Raw genomic sequence first — 8,332 nt, 5'->3', positions numbered from 1 at the left:
ACTTTGAGTGGTTTTGATTAGATCAGAGACCATGGTTGCTAAGTCAGAGGGGTTCTGCTTAGAATTCTCTGTCTGTTGCTGAGAAGATGATGGAGAAGGCTTGCCATTGCTAAACCTATTTCTTCCACCATTATTGTTGTTAAAACCTTGTTGAGGTCTTTCTTGATTCTTCCATGAGAAATTTGGGTGATTTCTCCATGAAGAATTATAGGTGTTTCCATAGGGTTCTCCTAGGTAATTCACCTCTTCCATTGAAGGGTTCGCAGGATCATATGCTTCTTCTTCAGATGAAGCATCCTTAGTACTGCTTGGTGCATTTTGCATTCCAGACAGACTTTGAGAGATCAAATTGACTTGTTGGGTCAATATCTTGTTCTGAGCCAGAATGGCATTCAGAGCATCAATCTCAAGAACTCCTTTCTTCTGATTTGTCCCATTGTTCACAGGATTCCTTTCAGAAGTGTACATGAATTGGTTATTTGCAACCATTTCAATTAGTTCTTGAGCTTCTGTAGGCGTCTTCTTCAGATGAAGAGATCCTCCAGCAGAGCTATCCAAAGACATCTTGGATAGTTCAGAGAGACCATCATAGAAAATACCTATGATGCTCCATTCAGAAAGCATGTCTGGAGGACATTTTCTGATCAATTGTTTGTATCTTTCCCAAGCTTCATAGAGGGATTCTCCATCCTTCTGTCTGAAGGTTTGGACTTCCACTCTAAGCTTACTCAATTTTTGAGGTGGAAAGAACTTTGCCAAGAAGGCATTGACTAGCTTTTCCCATGAGTCCAGGCTTTCTTTAGGTTGTGAGTCCAACCATGTCCTAGCTCTGTCTCTTACAGTAAAAGGGAATAGCATAAGTCTGTAGACCTCAGGGTCTACCCCATTAGTCTTGACAGTGTCACAGATTTGCAAGAATTCAGCTAAGAACTGATGAGGATCTTCCAATGGAAGTCCATGGAACTTGCAATTCTGTTGCATTAGAGAAACTAATTGAGGCTTAAGCTCAAAGTTGTTTGCTCCAATGTCAGGGATAGAGATGCTTCTCCCATAGAAGTCGGGAGTAGGTGCAGTAAAGTCACCCAGCATCTTCCTTGCATTGTTGGCATTGTTGTTGTTTTCGGCTGCCATGGGTCCTTCTTCTTTGAAGGTTTCTGTTAGGTCCTCTACAGAGAATTGTGCCTTAGCTTCTCTTAGCTTTCGCTTCAAGGTCCTTTCAGGTTCAGGGTCAGCTTCAACAAGAATGCTTTTGTCTTTGTTCCTGCTCATATGAAAGAGAAGAGAACAAGAAAATGTGGAATCCTCTATGTCACAGTATAGAGATTCCTTGAGGTGTCAGAGGAAAAGAAAAGTAGAAGACAGAAGTAGAAAATTTGAACTTATCAAAGAAGATGGAGTTCGAATTTTGCATTAAGGAATAGTGTTAGTCCATAAATAGAAGGATGTGAGAAGAAGGGAAGTAATTTTCGAAAATTAAGTAAAATATTTTGAAAACATTTTGAAAAACACTAATTACTTTTCGAAAATAGAAGTGGGAAAGAAATCAAGTGATTTTTGAAAAAAGATTTTGAAATTAGAAGTCAAAAAGATTTGATTGAAAACTATTTTGAAAAAGATGAGGTTAAGAAGATATGATTGGTTTTAAAAAAAATATATGATTGAGAAAATATGATTTGAAAACAATTTTTAAAAAGATTTGATTTTAAAAATTAATGACTTGCCTATCAAGAAAAGATATGATTCAAACATTAAACCTTTCTCAACAGAAAAGGCAACATACTTGAAATGTTGAATCAAATCATTAATTGATAGCAAGTATCTTTGAAAAAGGAAAGAAATTGATTTTGAAAACATTTGATTGAAAAGATATGATTTGAAAAAGATTTGATTTTGAAAAACTTTGAAAACTTGAAAAAAAAAATTGATTTGAAAACAAAATCCTCCCCCTTGTGCCATCCTGGCGTTAAACGCCCAGAATGGTGCACATTCTGGCGTTTAACGCCCAAAACTATACCCTTTTGGGCGTTAAACGCCCAACCAGGTACCCTGGCTGGCATTTAAACGCCAGTCTGTCCTTCTTCACTAGGCGTTTTGAACGCCCAGCTTTTTCTGTGCAATTCCTCTGCTGTATGTTCTGAATCTTCAATTCTCTGTATTATTGACTTGAGAAGACACAAATTAAAAATATTTTTGGATTTTTTTTTAATAATCAAAATGCAACTAAAATCAAATAACAATGCATGTAAGACACCAAACTTAGCAGTTTGTATACTACTGACACTAATGAGAATGCATATGAGACACACAAAACACTCAAGTCAAGAGAATTTAAAGATTAGAGTAAGAAATCATCAATAACATCTTGAAGATCCTTAAGACACATGAATGAATGCATGCAATTGACACCAAACTTAAAATGAGACACTAGACTCAAACAAGAAACATAAAATATTTTTGGTTTTTATGATTTTGTAATTTTTTTGTGCTTTTTCAAAAATTATATGGAAAAGAAAATAAAGGTATCAAAATTCTTAATGAGAATTCCAGGAATCATGCAATGTTAGTCTAAAGCTTCAGTCTAAAGGAATTAGACATGGCTAGCCAAGCTTCAGCAGAACATTGCATTCAAGAGCTAAATTGATGAAGATCAATCAGCTTGGTGATGATAAGAACATCACTTTGAAACACTAGAATTCATTCTTAAGAACTCTGAAAAAATACCTAATCTAAGCAACAAGATGAACCGTTAGTTGTCCATACTCGAACAATCCCCGGCAACGGCGCCAAAAACTTGGTGCGCGAAATTGTGATCACTACACAACTTTGCACAACTAACCAGCAAGTGCACTGGGTCGTCCAAGTAATACCTTACCCGAGTAAGGGTCGATCCCACGGAGATTGTTGGTATGAAGCAAGCTATGGTCACCTTGTAAATCTTAGTCAGGCAGACTCAATTGGGTATAGTGATATACGAATAAAGCATAAAGATAAAGATAGAGGTACTTATGTAATTCATTGGTAGGAACTTCAGATAAGCGTATGAAGATGCCTTCCCTTCTGTCTCTCTGCTTTCCTACTGTCTTCATCCAATCCTTCTTACTCCTTTCCATGGCAAGCTTGTGTAGGGTTTCACCGTTGTCAGTGGCTACCTCCCATCCTCTCAGTGAAAATGTTCCTATGCTCTGTCACAGCATATGGCTAATCAGCTGTCGGTTCTCGGTCAGGCCGGAATAGAATCCAGTGATTCTTTTGCGTCTGTCACTAACGCCCCGCCTGCTAGGAGTTTGAAGCACGTCACAGTCATTCAATCATTGAATCCTACTCAGAATACCACAGACAAGGTTTAGACCTTCCGGATTCTCTTGAATGCCGCCATCAGTTCTCGCCTATACCACGAAGACTCTGATCTCACGGAATGGCTGGCTCATTTGTCAGGCGAGCACTCGGTTGTCAGGCGATCAACCATGCATCATGTATCAGGAATCCAAGAGATATTCACTAGAGCCTTGATTGCTTGTAGAACAAAAGTGGTTGTCAGTCACCTTGTTCATAGGTGAGAATGGTGATGAGTGTCACGGATCATCACATTCATCAAGTTGAAGAACAAGTGATATCTTGGACAAAGAACAAGCGGAATTGAATAGAAGAACAATAGTAATTGCATTAATACTCGAGGTACAGCAGAGCTCCACACCTTAATCTATGGTGTGTAGAAACTCCACCGTTGAAAATACATAAGAACAAGGTCTAGGCATGGCCGTGAGGCCAGCCTCCCAATGATCTAAGAACTAAATGTCCAAAGATATAAATACAATAGTGAAAGGTCCTATTTATAAGAAACTAGTAGCCTAAGGTTTACAGAGATGAGTAAATGACATAAAAATTCACTTCCGGGCCCACTTGGTGTGTGCTTGGGCTGAGCAATGAAGCAATTTCGTGTAGAGACTCTTCTTGGAGTTAAACGCCAGCTCTTATGCCAGTTTGGGCGTTTAACTCCCATTTTGGTGCCAGTTCCGGTGTTTAACGCTGGGAATTCTGAGGGTGATTTTGAACGCCGGTTTGGGCCATCAAATCTTGGGCAAAGTACGGAATATCATATATTGCTGGAAAGCCCAGGATGTCTACTTTCCAACGCCGTTGAGAGCGCGCCAATTGGGCTTCTGTAGCTCCAGAAAATCCACTTCGAGTGCAGGGAGTTCAGAATCCAACAGCATCTGCAGTCCTTTTCAGTCTCTGAATCAGATTTTTGCTCAGGTCCCTCAATTTCAGCCAGAAAATACCTGAAATCACAGAAAAACACACAAACTCATAGTAAAGTCCAGAAAAGTGAATTTTAACTAAAAACTAATAAAAATATACTAAGAACTCAACTAAAACTACTAAAAACATACTAAAAACAATGCCAAAAAGGGTATAAATTATCCGCTCATCAGTAATGATATATTTTTTTAAAATATCAAAACCCCACTTCCGTTAATTGAAGCATGATGAGCGGATAATTTATACGCTTTTTGGCATTGTTTTTATATAGTTTTTAGTAAGTTTAAGCTACTTTTAGGGATGTTTTCATTAGTTTTTATGTTAAATTCACATTTCTGGACTTTACTATGAGTTTGTGTGTTTTTCTGTGATTTCAGGTAAATTCTGACTGAAATTGAGGGATTTGAGCAAAACTCTGAAAAAGGCTGACAAAAGGACTGCTGATGCTGTTGGATTCTGACCTCCCTGCACTCGAAATGGATTTTCTGGAGCTACAGACCTCCAATTGGCACGCTCTCAACGGCGTTGGAAAGTAGACATCCAGGGCTTTTCCAGCAATATATAATAGTCCATACTTTATTCGAAGAATGACGACGCAAACTGGCGTTGAACGCCAAGTACACGCTCCTTTCTGGAGTTAAACGCCAGAAAAACGTCATAATCCGGAGTTGAACGCCCAAAGCACATCACAACTCGAAATTCAACTCCAAGAGAAGCCTCAGCTCGTGGATAGATCAAGCTCAGCCCAAGCATACACCAAGTGGGCCCCAGAAGTGGATTTATGCATCAATTACTTACTCATGTAAACCCTAGGAGCTAGTTTATTATAAATAGGATGATTTACTAATGTATCAATCATCTTTGGTCTCAGTTTTGTTTTATTCTTCATCTAAGGAGATCAGTGATCACGTTTAGGGGGCTGGCCATTCGGCCATGCCTGAACCTCTTGCTTATGTATTTTCAACGGTGGAGTTTCTGCACACCATAGATTAAGGGTGTGGAGCTCTGCTGTACCTCAAAGATTAATGAAGTTCTATTTTCTTTTATTCAATTCTCTATCTTATTCTTATTCCAAGATATTCATTCGTACTCAAGAACATGATGAATGTGATGAGCTAATAACTCTCATCATCATTCTCACTTATGAACGCGCGTGATTGACAACCACTTCCGTTCTGCGTGTAACAAGGCTTGAATGTATATCTCTTAGGTTCCCCAACAGAATCTTCGTGGTATAAGCTAGATAGATGGCGGCATTCATCTAGATCCGGGAAGTCCAACCTTGTCTGTGGTGTTCCGAGTAGGATCCTGGGAATCCGGAAAGTCTCACCTTGTCTGTGGTATTCCGAGTAGGATTCCGTTCATGAATGACTGTGACGTGCTTCAAACTTTAACCTGCTGGGCGTTAGTGACAAACGCAAAAGAGGGATTCTATTCCAGTAGGAGCGGGAACCAACCGGTGATTGGCCGTACTGTGACAGAGTGCGTGCATTAGCTTTCACTGCGAGGATGGGATGTAGCTATCAACCATGGGTGATGCCTCCAGACTGGTTAGCTGTGCGAGTGACAGCCGTGCAGGTTATTTCCCCGAGAGGAATGAAAGTAGCCACAGCTGATAGTGAACCCCTATACAAAGCTTGCCATGGAGAGGAGTAAGAAGGATTGGGTAGAAGGAATAGGAGAGCAGGCGTCCTAGAGCTCTACAGCACCTCCATTCCGCTTATCTGAAATTCCTACCAATGAATCTGCATAAGTATTTCTATCCCTTTTATTATTCCTTTTTATTTATTATTCCAATAATCACAATTCCCCTTTAATCTCTCTAACTGAGATTTACAAGATGACCATAGCTTGCTTCATACCAACAATCTCTGTGGATTCGACCCTTACTCACGTAAGGTTATTACTTGGACGACCCAGTACACTTGCTGGTTAGTTGAACGGAGTTGTGAATTCCACCAGAGCCATAATTAGAACATTGATCACAAATGATACAAGAATTTGAATCACAATTTCGTCCACCAAAGCACATTTCTACTCTTCCATTCTTTTTTCATCGCCTACCTTCCATCCTTCGAATCATCACCGTCGTGAAAAGAAGCGCCAACGTCGATGTCATCATATCTTATCGACGTCGTTAAATTCTCGTGATCCGTAACTTTGCCATCCTTCCCAATATAGCCAGTGTTGACATTATCGCTATATCATATCCTCTCATTCGATCCCTTTTTCTGTTGTGGATCACTCCTTATCAACATAATTAATTGTTAGTTTGGTTATTAAATTTTTTTATTAAAAAAATATATCTTTATTTAATTACATGATAGAACATATACTCGTATGTAAAACATAATATAATATAATATAATATAATAAATATAGTCAGAGTACTTAAAAATATAATTAAAATCAGAACATACAAATATAATAATAAAATTTGTATTTTAAACAAATAAACATATCTTTTATCATACATAAATTATTTAAAAAAATGAATAAATAGTTAAAATTAATAACACAAGTTTAAAATGATAAAATTCTAGTCACTAAAAAAAATAAAAAATCACCAAATAAATGATAGAATTCAACTTTTTTACAATTATTTTTCAGAAGTAGTTTTATTCTTTTAAATTTTAATTTATTAGTACTTTATTATTTACTTAATAATTAAACAAATTATTTTTAGCCAAAATTATTTTTTGTATTATTTTAAAGAAGAGACCAATATAATAGTTTAAAAAATAATGTAAAAATAATATTTTAAATAAAAAATAATTAATATTAAAATTTTTAAATACAAAAATAAATTGTATAAATATGTAAGAGATAAAAATGAAATATATGGCTAAAATAAATAAAACAGACAAAAATAATTCTCTATTTCTCAAGAGTACTTCTATTTATATGTTTTATTTATTTTAGGTATATATTTCATATTTATCTGTTAAATATTTATACAATTTATTTTTGTATTTAAAAATTTTAATATTAAATATTTTTTATTTAAAATATTATTTTTACGTTATTTTTTAAACTGTTATATTGATCTCTTTTTTAAGATAATACAAAAAATAATTTTTCATAAAATAATTTGTTTAATCATTAATTAAATAGTAAAATACTAATAAATTAAAAATTAAAAGAATAAAATATTATAAAAAAATACAGTAAAAAAATTAGATTTTATCATTTTAAATTTTTGTTATTAATTTTAACAATTTATTCAATTTTTAACAAATAATTTATGAATGATAAAGCATATGTTTACTTGTTTAGAATAAAAATTTTACTATTATATTTATATGTTAATGATTTTAATTGTATTTTAAGTACTCTAAATAGATTTACTTTATTATATTAAATATATATTTTTTAATAAAAAAATTTAATAACCAAATTAACCATTAATTATGTTAGTAAGAAATGATCCACGTCAAAAAGAGGGATCGAGTGAGAAAACAGTGGAGATAGTAATGGTATCGGCGCTAGCTATACTAGGAAGGATGAGAATTTAACAACATAGTTAAGGAATGATGCACTGAAAAAAGAGAGATTGCGCGAGAGTGCAGTAATGACGACGACGACAGCGATACTTGGAAGGACCGAAGCTAAGCGATGAAGAAAGAATTGAGGAGTGAAAAAGTGTTTCAATTAACGGGGTGAGATTTTGATATTTTAAAAAATTATATTATTATCTATCTCAAATAATAAATTACAAAAATAACCCAACTATGGCTAAGATAATGACCAATTAAAATTTAACATATCATAAAGAGTAACTAACATGTTATTTTAGAGGAGGTTGAATAGTATTTACCTTCAATGTTACGGTGATGCTAGTTATATTATTGTCATACAAAAAACTTTACTAGCGTATTATAAGATATATATTTTGCAAACAAAAGGAAACATATATGAAAGTTTTCATAGATCAAAATTATTATATGGTTTGGTTATAAATGCTATAAGAAATCAAAAGTCAAATTTTTGTGTGTATATATATATAATCTTAATTTCTTTTATTTTGTGTTTTTTAACAATATTTTTCAGATATTTGTTTACCAAACCCCTT

General features: G+C 34.9%; 1 non-coding gene across 1 annotated transcript; it reads left to right on the top strand.

The window, feature by feature from the left end:
- The first annotated feature begins 618 nt into the window (after nucleotides 1-618).
- On the top strand, nucleotides 619-726 carry LOC130984619 (small nucleolar RNA R71). Its single transcript, XR_009088538.1, has one exon. It is a non-coding gene; the product is annotated as a small nucleolar RNA R71 (small nucleolar RNA).
- The last annotated feature ends 7,606 nt before the right edge of the window (nucleotides 727-8,332 follow it).

Source organism: Arachis stenosperma, chromosome 5, assembly GCF_014773155.1.
Source record: "Arachis stenosperma cultivar V10309 chromosome 5, arast.V10309.gnm1.PFL2, whole genome shotgun sequence".
Classification (NCBI taxonomy): domain Eukaryota; kingdom Viridiplantae; phylum Streptophyta; class Magnoliopsida; order Fabales; family Fabaceae; genus Arachis; species Arachis stenosperma.
Note: the sequence above shows the minus strand (reverse complement) of the source record. Positions and strands in the feature narration are given on the sequence as shown.